The 14,888-nt window shown below is 38.5% G+C and overlaps 1 pseudogene; it reads right to left on the bottom strand.

Annotated features, from left to right (window-relative positions):
* Positions 1-12,421: 12,421 nt before the first annotated feature.
* LOC102927727 (transcription factor Spi-C pseudogene) lies at positions 12,422-13,957 on the bottom strand (annotated as a pseudogene).
* Positions 13,958-14,888: the final 931 nt, after the last annotated feature.

The raw sequence follows: 14,888 nt of genomic DNA on the forward strand, positions 1-14,888 counted from the left end.
AACTATTGTTGGGGTAAAAAATGATGAACTGACTAATTTGTTCAAAACCTTAGAAGGTGACAAGGACTTAAATAGTCCAAGAGAATTATCACCTGAAGCTGAGAAAGAATTAGCCTTGGTAGAAAAGAAAGTGCATGAAGGACACGTGGATCGTATTGATCCAAAGCTGGATTGCATTTTGGTTATCTTACCTTCTAGGCGTTCTCCTACTGGAATATTAATGCAGAGGGAAGATATTATATTGGAATGGATATTTTTACCAAATAAACCAAATAAAAAATTAAAAACTTATGTGGAAAAAATCTCTGACTTGATTTACAAAGGAAAAATGAGACTTCGTCAATTAGCAGGCATAGACCCAGCAGAAATTGTCGTACCATTAACTAAGGAGGACATTGAAAAATTATGGACAGAAAGTGAACCTTGGCAAAGAGCTTGCAGTAATTTTTTGGGAGAAATTAACAGCAAATATCCCAAAAGCAATAGAATTGATCTTATAAAGAGAGCTGATTGGATCTTGCCTCGAATTGTACGGCAAAAACCCATATCTGGAGTTCGTACATTTTATACAGATGCCAACAAAGAAGGAAAGGCAGGTTACAAATCAGAAAATTTAAGTAAAGTGGTTCAAAGTCCGTATAATTCAGTTCAAAAATCAGAATTGTATGCTATTCTGTTGGTATTAATGGATTTTTCAGAACCTCTCAACATAGTAACTGACTCTCAGTATGCTGAAAGAGTGGTGTTACATATTGAGACTGCAGAATTTATCCCTGATGCTTCAGAATTAACTTCACTATTTATTCAATTACAAGATACAATCAGGAAAAGGAATCATCCTTTATATATAACTCACATTCGATCCCATACTGGTCTGCCAGGCCCTCTAGCACAAGGCAATGATGAAATTGATAAATTATTGATAGGAAATGTGCTGGAGGCCTCAGAATTTCATAAAAAACATCACGTTAATAGTAAAGGTTTAAAAAAGGATTTTTCCATAACCTGGCAACAAGCCAAAGAAATAGTAAAGAAATGTCCTACTTGTTCCTTCTACAATCAGACGCCATTACCAGCAGGATGTAACCCAAAGGGTACTCAGAGAAATGAAATCTGGCAGATGGACGTGTTTCACTTTGCAGAATTTGGAAAATTGAAATATGTACACCACACTATCGATACTTATTCAGGATTTCAATGGGCAACTGCTTTGAGTTCTGAAAAAGCTGATTCTGTAATCACTCATTTGCTAGAAGTTATGGCCATCATGGGTATACCTGCACAAATCAAAACTGACAATGCTCCATCATATGTCTCTGTTAAAATGAAACAGTTTTTTGCTTATTACAATATAAAGCATATTACAGGCATACCACATAATCCTACAGGTCAAGCAGTTATAGAAAGATCAAACAGAACTCTAAAGGATATGCTAAATAAACAGAAATGGGTAACAAAAACCCCCAGAAATAGACTGCATAATGCTCTTCTAACTTTGAATTTTCTGAATGCCAATGAGAAAGGAACAACAGCTGCAGAGAGACATTGGATAATAGAAAAAACTACAGAATTAAATCAGCCTATATACTTTAAGGATGTGCTGACCTCAGAATGGAAACTAGGGTATGTATTACATTGGGGACGTGGTTTTGCTTTTGTTTCTACAGGAGAAGATAAGCTGTGGGTACCATCAAAATTGATAAAGGTTCGATTTGAACAAGAGAGACCTCTTAATTAGAGGAGGTGATAGTTCATCAACCAGCATGAACATCCAATTTAAACTAACTTGTATCAATAAAACATGCCTTTTCATTTCATCAGATAATAACTTGCCAAAAAGGAACATCCCCAAAATTAGTCTTGGGGAAAGGTTTTTGTTTTTGTCTTTTAGGAGAATGAAGGTTAAGGAATCTGAAGAACACTGGACAAATGAGACAATTGAAGAAAAGGGACAAATCATCTATCCCAAGAAACAGAGTGAAACGGTGTATGGGTATATATTATCTAAAAAAATTTTATGTCTTCCTAAATGTTTGTTTCTGCTTTTCTCTAAAGATTTAACACTCTTGGTTTTCTAATAGTCCCAGTTCAATTAAAATTTAAAGCTGACTTTGGAGTTGGAGAATGGCTCTCTCCTTCTTTAAAATCAAGCATGTTGTTAAAAGGAAAATGCAAACTCCCTGTATCATGCCAGAATAAGAGCCATCTTCTGCTATGGTACAGGACAAAAGCAAAATTAATTAAGGGACTATTCTATTACTAATCTCAACTCTTTGATTCTATTCTGATTCTTTAAACTTTTCTCAAAGTATAAATTTTATATCAAAATTTACAAGATTAATATATATATATACATTTTAAACTTTGTTAAGATATGAATGGTCACATAGAGTACTAACTAATTCTAGAAAAAAGGCTAGCTGCATATATATGTTTTTGTGTTCGAGTCTCTTATCAGTTTTCTGCAGGAAATCATGGCCAGGCCTAACATCAACTGAAGTCTCCAGAAAGAAGATGGGGCCCCACAACAACAACAATTCCACTTGGACAATAATAATATCATTAAGCTGACAAACATCATCCATAGATTAGCTTTGAACTATAAGATGCTCAGAGCAAATTTGAGATGACTAGCTGAGATGATCCAGTCTCAAAGACTACTTGAATAAGGACTTGAGATAAACCCTGAACTTTGGCATTATACACAGACTGGATAATGAAGGATATAGTTACCTCTCTTAGAATTTGACAATTAACCTAAAATTTTTCTTTCAGGATAAAGAAAACTTCGCCCATACCCAGCAGGAAGCAAATTTAAGAATACGACGCCCACATTCCCAAAGAGGTGGTGTGGGGCGGGTGGTTTTTTGGTCTTTTTAATGGGTTTTGGGTCTGGGATAATTTTCAGTATTTAGGGGGGTTGGTTACAAGTTATTGTCAAGGGTTAGGAAAAAGGCTAAGCAAAGGAGATTAGATTTAAGGTTCTTGTTTAAAAAAAAAAAAGAAAGAAAGAAAAAAAAGAAAGAAAGAAAAGACAATTACTAGTTTTAAATACTTTACATTGGATTGAATTGTTTTATATTGTATACAAATTTGAAACTGATATTGTTAGAAAATGCTATATGTATATTTCTAATTGTATTTATTCCATCTATTTAACAATGTAATGCAAATTTCTGATCCTTGAATGTTATTATTATCAACTATTAGGATATAAAGAAATGAAAGCTAGTAGTTAGACATTATCATAGAACTTGTAGTCATATTAGATATGTTTTAAAAATTGAGCAGAGATGTTTTAGACAGGTCATCTTCAAACCCTTCAGAGATCTACAGAATATGGCATTTAAAATGTTTTAATAACTTAGAAAATTTTCCTTTTTGAGACATGTCGGCTCCTGGCAGTACCAATCTACTTTAGAGAAAATATGGGCATTGAAGAAACTGCATATGGAGTCAACTTTCATTCTGGCAAAAGTTAGCCACTGGACAACAAAGTATCCTCGAATCAACAGGACAAAATGGACAGACAGATCACGAAACAAGGGACTACTGATTCTTGCCAAAACAAGTGTGGTTATGGCTTTATCAAAAGGCATCTTCTGAGGCCAGGACAATATGGCCCCATCCCTGAAGTGGCCTTCGCATCCGGAAAAGGTACGGTGCCCTTTTCTTCGAAGGCAGCTTAACAGGCAGAGGGCCGATGGATTCTGTTGTACAATGGAACAGCAGCTGAAAGCTCATGCCTCTCAAAAGTAGACTGGCATTTAATAGAGGGATGTGGAGAAGAAGGGGATGCTGAGATGAAGCCATATATACACAGCCAAGAAGAATGGACAGCTGAATTAAAAAACTGTCAACAATTTCCAGAATTTAAAATCCTGAATCATGACAGGACACTAGTGGAATTCAGGTGTTTCTGGTACGTGGACTGCTCTCACCCAATGTGAGGTTGAACTGTTGACCTTGTGTACATCCTACTTCACAAATGAGTCTGTCAGATACACTAAGCCTATAGGCTGAAGATGATGCCCCAACACTGCGGAGAAACCTCAGGTGACTGCCCAGGCAGCTGGCTGTTTCTGTCAACTCACAAAATTTTTTGGAAGTTGCTTGCATGCACTTCCTGTTTTTATTTTTGTTAGCTAATATTATTCCCTTCTTGGGTCTCTGAGGGAGTTGAAGATTAGTTAGTTATGGTTGAAGATTAGTTAGTTATAGTTGAACATTAATTAGGATAGAAAGTACATTAGATACATCTTGGAATTACCAAAATAGGATAGATAATGGAATTATTTTCTCTGATTTGTCAAATACCTGTTTAGGTATTTATTACTTGTATATATTGTATATAGTTATTGTACTTTTGTATATAGTTTTTCTTTTGTTAGTTATAACCTTTTGCTTTCTTTTTCTTTTTATTAAAATAGAAAAGGGGAAATGTGGTGATAATCTAATTGTACTGAATTATTATTTTGATTGTATGTTAATAAATAAAGTTGTCTGGGAGTCAGAGCTATTAGAGCCATAGCAAGAGTGTGGCGGTGGTGGCACACGCCTTTAATCCCATAGATATCTGTGTGTTCAGGGTCAGAGCTATTAGAGCCATAGCAAGAGTGTGGCGGTGGTGGCACACGCCTTTAATCCCATAAGATCTCTGTGTGTTCAGGGATACAGCCAGCATTGGAGACATATGCCTTTAAGACCTAGGGGGCTGTACATTCAGACAGTGACGAGGCAGTCATGTGTTTGGGTTTACAACCAATGAGAAGGCAGAACAACATACTTTAAAAAAACGAACCGACAGGAAGTAGGTCTCTTTTCGCGAAGCTGGGACAGCAGGAGGAAGGGTGAGATTTTAGCTCTGAGCTCTGACTTCTCGGCTTTCTCTTTTACATTGTTTCTGTGTTTCTTATTTAATAAGACGGTTGGTTACATCTACACCGGTCTATTCCAGATAGCAAGTGAAGTTGTGCTTTAAGTAAATCACTAAATAAATCAACATATCAGTATACAATAATTGGTCTTCTCTATCTTATTTTACTTCAATCCCAAATGAAATCAAACAGCTATAACAAAACCTCTATAATATAATAGAACACAGATCACTATTTGGAAACCATGTGGCCTAGAAACTGTTAAAAACTGACCTTTGTTCACCATTTTATCCTCAGCCGTGATCACTCTGCCAGCAGGCACAGAGTAGTGCTAAACAAGTACTTCTCTTTTACTTTTTTTTTTGCCAAGTAAAACTGTTATAATTACTCAATGACATGTTCTATCTATCACCACTAAGAATGGCCGAGGGCCTTTCTCCAGCACATCACAGATTTCAGCATGAATGGTCCTGGGTGAGAAATCCAGGAGACAGAATGAACGTTAACCACACAGTTCTCCTAATGCAGGTGAAGGCAGGAACACGATGAGAGAAACCCTTCCTGACTCGGTGTGCTGCAGCCCTGTATCCAACCATAGGGCATGCCAGCTATGTGCTTTGAATTCTGTCTGGCTAAGTAAAGTTACCACCAGTGCTTGAAGTAAGGAAACCAGTCTGAGCATCTTGCCCAAACACAGGAGGGCTTATCTATCTATCATCTATCTATCTATCTATCTATCTATCTATCTATCTATCTATCTATCTATCTATCTATCTATCTATGTATCTATCTATTTATTGCAGTGCTGGGTTAGAACTCAGGGCTTTGCAAATATTAGGCAAGCATTCCACCACTGAGCTGCAACTCCAGCTCAGTACAGGTTTTTTTTCCAAAATAATATTTTTATTGTTTTTTTTTTAATTTCACATCAAATACCCTGATCATACTCACTTCCCAGTCCTTCTATGTCTGCCCCCCTCTCTTGTGACCACCCCTCCTTGTGGGTCACAAGAATAGATTTTGGAGATTCAGCTGTGTAGTAAAGCTATACTTTGACTGATCAAGGGTCCATCCAATGGGAAGCCATTTATCATGGAATATTTGATGTTATACTACAGCCTTAATATTCAGCTGTGCCTTGCAATGATTTTCTTGTGAACCCATATATTACGAGACTATTTGGCAAACAGTTCAGCTTTTCAGACCTGCTGAACCTCTAGGTAACTAACTCCCCGGCTGAGCCTAGAAGATAAGCAGGCTGTAGATGTGCAAAGGAAGCTCAGACCATCCCCTTCCTTCAAGCCTAGGAGCATGGCAGAGAGATTGACTGAGGACAATTGGGCTTTTTGCAGTAAGGACTGGAATGGAATTCCAGAGGCAGGTGCAGTAAGGACTGGAATGGAATTCCAGAGGCAGAGACAGAACTGCAGCAGAGAGAAGAGAGGAAGACAGAGATTCTGTAGAGGGTAAAGTGGATCTCTTGTAGAGTTTATCAATGCCCAGGGTAAGGAGCCAGGAAGGATAGATGGAGGACAAAAGAACAGAGGACAAAGATGAGACCAAAAGCATAAGGGCTTAGACATTACCAGGGCTATGAGGGGACAGAAAAAGTAGGTACAGAGAGGAACTGAGATTCAGGACAGAACTGAAGCTGTATAGACAGAGTTTTATCATAAAGGAATAAAGTAAGTGGACAAAAGAGTATGGTATACATAGATTCCTTTCCCTCAGATACCCCACACCAGACATAGCTTCTTTCCTAGGACTCTGGGAGGAATTTTCTCAGGGCTGGAACTTGGGAAAATTCCATTACTCCCCTCCCCCCAACAAAATAAAAAAATAAATAAAGCAAGCCCAATTTGTGTTGTCCATATACTCACTGGAGCATGGTCAAACTCCCAGTGGCCCAACTCCTAAGGACAACCAAGTCCTTTTCCACCCACACCCTCACCAGAAGCCATCAGTTGTGGAGAGCTACACTTTAGCATTCTTATCACAATTTTAAAGAGTTCTCTTTGATGGCTTCCTTTTTAGGCTGTTACTTGGGGGCGGGGGAGGCTGGGGAGTATGGGTTATCACAGAAGCCTTTCATGTCCCTCTTTCCCAATTGCAGCATAGGATTTTTATGAGGCAGAAGCAGTCTTTAAACTTCAGTGTGCCTGGGTCTGATCTCTTCTTCTCCACTGAAGGGTGTGTTAGCTTTCCAGTCCTGTTGTTGTACTCAGATCGTGACCCCCCAGAGAGACCACCAAGGACGAGCAAACCGGAATGCAAAAACAAGGTTTAATTCTGGATATCCAAATGCAATACAAGCCTAGGCAGGGACTTCGTCCAATAGATCCAATGCAGTGGAGGCTGGAGGAAGTGCCCACCTAACTGCAAGCTCAGTTTTTAAAGGGAAAAATCACAAGGTTACATCATTTAGGGGTGCTAGTACGGGTACAATTCTGATTGGCTTGTGTCTAGAAATTCCAGAAATCACAATTCAATTTTACTTCTAAGGAGGTAGTTGCCCGCCACCATTTCTCATTGGCTGCCCCCAGATGGGGGCATCTGGTGATTACACAGTCACTATGGAAACTAGGGTTGGGACATTCTATGGTCAAGCAGTTGCCTAGGGGGCCAGGGAGAGGACATTCCATAGTCTGGCAGTCATTACCTCGTGACAACCTTGTGACTCTGTACTTTTACACTTCCTGGTTTCTGGAATCTGAACTGACTAGTTTCAGTAACTTCTGGCTTGTTCCAGTAGCTTATGGCCTGTAGCTAAAAGGAGCAGTCTTAGGCCTTAGTTTTGGGGTGAAAGCATTTTGGTCTTATTTTGGTTCCACACTGTGACACAATACCAGAGAAATTGATTTTAAAAAAAGAAACAGCTTATTTAGGCTTTGTTTTCTACAGGTTTCACTGCAAGAACATTTGACTTGATTCTTTTTAGGGTTGTGGGGAGACAGTGCATCATGGTAGAAGCGTGTGGTGGGGGGAAGAGAGAAAAGAGAGATAGAGAAAAGGGAGCAAGGAACAAAATATACCCTTCAAGGGTGTGCTTCTCATTATCCTACTTCCTCCAACTGCAGTGTGCTTCCTAAAGTTTTCATCACCACCGACTAGCCTATAACCCTTAACTACATTCATGCATCCATGACCAGATAGAAAGAACTAAGCTGTAGTTATAGATAGGTAGATTTATTAGAGAGCCTTACAGGCTGGGGTCTGAACAGTCCAAAAGTGGCTGCCTCCAAAGGAAAGGCCAAGGATCCAGTAGTTGTTCAGTCCACAAGACAGATGTGTCAGCAGGCTAATCTGCTGTTGTGGTACCAGAGAGGTCCTGGAGAGCTGCAGATTTTCAGTCTACTTGGATTCCTGAAGAAGTGGGTTCTCACACCAGCAAAGGAATGACTCAGGAACAGGGTTGTAGCTGAACTTTTCTCCGGTCCTGCCCAGCCCCTCAGCTGCTTATAAAATAATCATATAGAAGCTTATATTAAATATTATATTAAAACTATTTGGCCATTAGCTAAGGCCTATCACTGACTAGCTCTTACATTTAAACTCAGCCCATTTCTGTTCATCTATATGTCGCCACATGTTCTGTGGTTTTACCTGTGTGCTATCACATGCTGCTCCTTGGACAGCGGACTGGCATTTCCTGACTCAGCCTTACTCTTCCCAGAATTCTCCTTGTCTGCTTATCCCACCTATACTTCCTGCCTGGCTACTGGCCAATCAGCATTTTACTTAACCAAATTAGAGCAACACATATTCATAGCATGTAGAACAGCATTCCCATCATTTCTGTGTGTTTTCTTGGGTCTGAGTGGCTGCCAGACCAGGGGGACAGGGGGCTGTTTGAGCCAGGCAGAACCAGAAAAACTTACAGCTACCCAGGATAGATGAACTTGCCAGTGCAAATTAAGGGTGGGCAGGCAAGCAGCAAAAGCTTTCTTCTTTTATGCCCTTTTATGTGGGCTGCCACTAGAAAGTGCTGGCAAGATTTAAGATACATCTTTTGACCTCAGATGGTCCAGATTCAGGGTAGGTCTTCCCACCTCAGATAATCCAACCAAGAAAAATACCTCACAGGTCATCCAGCTGCTTGGGTTTTAGTTAATTCCATATGTGGTTCAGTTGACAACCAGCATTAACCATTACTGACCAGTCTGTGCCTTTCTATACAGAGCTTTCCTGCATATTCAAGTTAAGAAGTCTCTCTAGTGGCTGGCTCCTTTACTGATCTTTCAGCATTTACCCCTATATCTGCCTCCAGGTTTTTATTATTAAGACCAATTAGGATTCGTGCAACCCTTACTGGGCATGTTGCATCTGCACTTAAGAAACAGAGAGTGAACAGAAAGTGGAGGCTGACCATGGAGACTCCAGGCACCACCCCCGTGATCCACTTCTTCCAATGAGGCCCTACCTTCTAAAGGTTTCTCAGTGTTCTCATAAAGAACATCAGCTTGGGATCAATTGCTCAAATATGGGAGGGGGACAATTCACATTTAAGCCACAACAGTAGTTTATATAAACATCCAAAGATATGATCCAAGTATCCCAAAATCTTTGTAAATATATATTTCAATGAATCTTATATTAGAATTTTTAGAATTAAACTGTTTTTGTTGCAAATAATGTTTAAATTTTATTAGCATGTATTAATTGAATAAAGCAATAGGACTTACTATTATATTTTTATGTGTGTCTGTTAGAGCTCTCTAGAGGAACTTAAGTGATTGAACAGGTATATATTACAAAGGCGATTTATTAGACTGTGTTACATGGTATGATCTGGGTAGTCCAGGAGAGGCTGTCTGCATGCTGTCTGCATGCTGTCAAGAGACGGTGAGCCAGCATTTCCAATCTGCTGAAGACCCCAGGATTTCCAGAGAGCCACTAGTCTTCCCTTCACAGTAGAATGCCACATCTGGGTTCAGATGGTGGCAAAGGCTGGCGTCAGTGGCAGCAACAGTGCTGATGCATGCTCCAGCAAGGTTGAAGGTGGGTAAGCAAGAATCCCTGCTTTCTCCTCAGCTTTCTGTTCAGGGGAGGATCTCCCCCAGCAACTCCTAGGTAATCCTAGAAACATCCTCACAGACCTGGCCCAAAGGCATGTATGTAGCTGAATTGATCCCAGATTCAATCAACTTGACAATCAAGATTAACCATCACATTATATATAATTAATTTTGATTATATGCACTACTCTTTTCTCCTTTCCTTTCCTCTCACTGTTACTTTTCCTCTTTCCTAATAGTTACCCTTCTATCTTCATGTCTGCTTAGTTATTTTAAGGCTAACTATGTATATGCTTGTAAAAACATACATATCTCATCAGAGTGATCTCTTTGGCATGGTGATTTCAACTACTTTGAGAATACAACCAAGAATAGGATTGCTATACTGTACTGTATAAGGTAGCTCTACTTTTTATGAGGAAATATCATACTATTTTCTATAGTTCCTGTACTAACTTACATTACTGCCAACAGTGTAAGAGTTCCCTGTTCTCCACATCCTCACCAAAGCTCGTTATCTTACAAAGAAAAAAAATTCTAAAAGTCTAGCAGCAGCAACAAATGCCTAGTTATAAGTGATAAATAGAAACTAAACTTAAAGAAACAACAGCAGGGGCTGAGATTGTAGCTCGGTGGTAGAATACTGCCCGGCATATGTTGAACCCTAGGCTAGATCCTTAGCAACATGGTACACATGCACATACATACACACACATACATGTGCAAATCAGTAGCATTTCCATAAACAACAAAGTAACTGAAAAAGAAATTAAGATGAGAAAATCTCACTTATAACAGCCTAAGAATAGAATAATTAACTGTTTAACCAATCATTTACTTTTACAGGATCTCTCTACTGAAAACCATGAAGCATAATAAATGTAATTAAAGCTTATATAGCTAAATGGAAAGATCTCTGCTGTCTGGTGACTTCCTCTAAATTGCAATATTCCCTTTAGGTTAGAGGTTCATTAACACTCAGGAAGTAAAGGAAACTTACAAGTCTCAAGAAGTAAACAAAAATTACAAGTCTCTGGAAGATTCCAAAACTTACAAGAGTCACAAGACTCCTCCACAAGGGTCACAGTTGCTGAAGAGAGGAGACACAGATAAACTATCTCCAAGTCCTACAGGGAACTCCATGGATACAGCTCTCATATGCTGTCACACATGGCAAGAAGGGCTTTTCAGTGATGCATCTATCCTTGAGTCATTGTTTACTAGATTTCTTCCCTCATTCAGTTCAGGGTCCAGCTTAGGGGATGGTGCCATGCACAGTGGGTGGATCAATTAACAACATGCCCCCTACTGAAATGTCCACAGGCTAACTTGATCTACATAATTTCTCAATTGAGATTCTCTTTCCAGTTGATTCTAGGTTGTGTAGAGTTGATAGTTAAAACTAGACAGTCTCCTGCCTTAGCCTCCCAAAGAGCTGGAATTAGAGGCCCGAGTCAACCCCAGCTTTTTAGACATTCGTTAATCCAATCAAGTTGACAATCAAAAATGATAGTTTCAATACAGAAAAAAAAAAAAAAACATTGAACCCTTCTGTATAAGAATCAACTCAAAATGGATTAAAGACTTAAACATAAGACCTAAAACTAGCCAGGTGTGGTGGCACACACCCTTAATCCTAACACTTGAGAGTTAAGAGGTGGTAAATTGGTGAGTTCCAGGGCAGCCAGGGCTGCATAGTGAAACGCTGCCTCAAGACAAAAAGTCAAAATAAAATACTGTCTATAAATGCAAATCAAAACAACAATGAAATCACCTTACACCTATCAGATTGGATATAAAAACAGATAATCCACTGTGGTTTTTAGAGCCATGAATTCACTTTGGTTTGATTTCTGTTTTTTTTTTTCTTTTCTTTTTTAAGCTGTTAAGTACATGCTGAGTGAATTTTCCTCTGAGTACACCACAGGATGTATAAATCTGGTGTGGTGGTACATACTTGTTATCCCATGAATTCAAGGTCAGTCTGGGATGCCTAGCAAAACGCTCTCCAAACAACCAAATCACCCTAGAAAATCACTCAAACGGACAAGAAAAAGTGTGTGTGTGATAAAAGACATTCAGTTTATACATTCAATTGTTAGAATGCTTGAAGTAAAATTGTTCACTAGTAAAATTACTTATTAGTGCAGTACATCCTGTTTTACAGAAAGCAAAAAAGTACATTAACTGGTGTGTTCCTCGAGTTACTTCTCTCTCCCTCAGCATCTCTTGGAAACTGGCTCCAGGATGTCCTTGGATACACAATTCATGGATACTAAGTCTGTTATAAACAGCAAGCAGATAACTCACATTTTTAGGTTCCTTTTAATACCAAGATAGTGTAAACATCATCTAAAATGTTGTCACAACCAAGAAAAGTGTGCACATGTTCAGTACAGTTTTCCCTGGTGTTTTTTATTCATAGGTATGGAACCTGTGAATAGAGAGAGCAGCTGTTTGCTTTAGAAAAAAAAATCCTGAAGCTTGGGGTTTTCTGAGGCTGGTAAAGCAAGGAATGGGAGAGTTCAGTTAGAAGCAGAGGTAGCTCAGCTCACGGTCATTTGTGTGTGAATAGTAATTTGCATTCCAGTGGTTTAAACTGAGATACTCCTGACAAGGCTGGACATACTGTGGGTGGAAGTAAGAGAGTCTCTGGAGAATAGCCCCCACTCAAATGGCAGGTCAGCTTTCTCTGGATTTGGGGCATTTCCCCAGTCCTGGTGTATTTCCCTAGAGCTCTGGCCATCTTCTGGTAAGTCATGACCTTCTGGTTGCTTTTTCTTTTCACTTAAAGTTCAGCAAGCTTTTCTTTGTTCATGTTGTTGTTATTTTGTTTTAATATATATATACATACATATATACTGAAAGATGCCTTTGGTTTTGTCAGCCCACTGAATACAAGATGCCATCTCAGAGCTGCACAGGGATTCTTAAAGGTATTCCAACTGTCAAAACTTCCTCCTGAATTTTCCTCCCCTTTGCTGGAAAAGGACAGGTTTTATAGCTGGGTTTCAGTTATGTTCTGCAGGGATTGATGGAGTCTTTCAGTTACAGTTCTAAGAACCATTTGTTATACTTCTCCAATTACAAGCAGGTTCCTTTGTAGGTGACACCCATGTCAGCTGAAATTGCCTCTGACCTGAGGATAATGGTTAATGAAAGTTATGTAATTTTTGTGTTCCAAGGAGTATTGAAGCTCTCCAATTGAATGCTGTCTCAATACCTCAAAAGCATCTTCAAATGCTTGACCCAGCTTGCTCAATGCAAGTCCTTGTTCATTAATTAATGGTAGAGTATTGGTCCGAGGGTGAAACTCAGTGGTAAAGCACTTACCTACTCACAGGCACAGGCTTTTAGTTCTGTCCAACACAGCGTGTGCTTGTACAAAGTTATATTCAGAATTTAAAAGTATGTCTTTTCATGAAATACAAAATGTTCACATTATTAGGAGTGAGTGTAAGATTGCATTAGCAAAGAGAAATATGGCTTAATATTAAGAGAATTGGCAGAAGTATAGTTATCTGTCTCTCATAAAAGATCAGAAGAGAAAACCACTTGTGAAAGCAGGCCTGAATTACAAACAGGAGGCCCCAGATACCATTAGCAGTATAACAAGGGTGGAATGAGGTTTTGTCTGAATTGGAATTTATTGTGATGGGCTATTTCAGTTTGTTTCATGTAGGAATCGAAGGTGAATGATTACCAAGACTGTTAGACTGAATGGAAAAATAAAATGGAAGTTAAAGAAGAGTGTTAAAAGAATCTTATTAATTGAGAATCCTTAGAGCTACTTGACTAAGCACAGATGATAAAAGATTTGTAATAACAGTAGCTCCCCAAAGGAATATTTGCCATCCTAATAGAACACAGCCTATAAAGGATGACACTATAACTGAAATACTAAATGTAATTCCAGGGCTCCTGGTTTCTAGAAATGCATATAAGCCACAGTACAGTCCTTGTCTTGCATGGATAAATGAACAGATGAAAAGCATGAAAGTTTCACTTGTGTGAAGATATGGAGTGATTTATTCATAGCTGACCTCGGCCATAGATGGCCACCATTCTTGTGTGTGCGACACATACAGCACATTGCCAGGAAAAGGCCTGGATCACATACTGTATTAAACAGATGCCCACTGAAGAACCCAATTTATTGAAATATTAGAATTTTTAAATTTGAAAAATTAGAATTATAAATATTGAAATATTAGACAGTGATAGTAAATCAGTGAGTGAGTGGTTACTAGTTTTGATGAGAGGCAAGTTTTTCAGATGTTGGTCATTAAAGTTTCCATAGAACAATGGTGGTTTTCCATACTTAGTCATAGTTTAGTAGTTCATGGAGAAATTATAGAAAGGCACGGTGATTATTAATGGTGATTTTGTATTATGTTTGGTGGAGTTTTTTAAATAAAGAATTAATCATTTTAATTAGTTTGTGTGTGTGTGAATGGTATTTGAATATACTGTGGCAACAGAGGAATATTCTGAGTTATAGGGGTCAAATCCACTGATTTGAAGACTACTAGTATTAGGGTTTTCCCTGGAGTTGGCCATAGTCACGTAATTAGAAAATTATAATGAGGTATATGCTGCTGAATTTAAAAATATGGGAGACTGAGTAATGTATGGGGGTGAAAAAAGTGGTCTTGATGGGTATAAGTACCCCTGTGTTATGTAAGGAATTGATTACTAGTTGTTGCTGGCTATTTTTTATTTATTTATTTTTAAGTATTTTTGCTGTTATTAAAATACTGAAATTAAATGATATTGTGACAGAAAGTTATATAATGAATAAAGAAAGGAAATAAAGTCTACTCATTTTGATTTGATGTGATTGTTGTGGCAGATATTTGGATAGTTTTAGGGATCACTTTTCCCAGTCACAGCTAGGTTTGATGCTGTATTTTTAATGATCATAAACTTTTAAAATAATGAATTTTGGTGAACTACAGTTGGAAAAGGAGGTTAGAGAGGTTACATGTAGATGAAT

This window comes from Peromyscus maniculatus, chromosome 3 (genome assembly GCF_049852395.1).
Source record: "Peromyscus maniculatus bairdii isolate BWxNUB_F1_BW_parent chromosome 3, HU_Pman_BW_mat_3.1, whole genome shotgun sequence".
Lineage (NCBI taxonomy): Eukaryota > Metazoa > Chordata > Mammalia > Rodentia > Cricetidae > Peromyscus > Peromyscus maniculatus.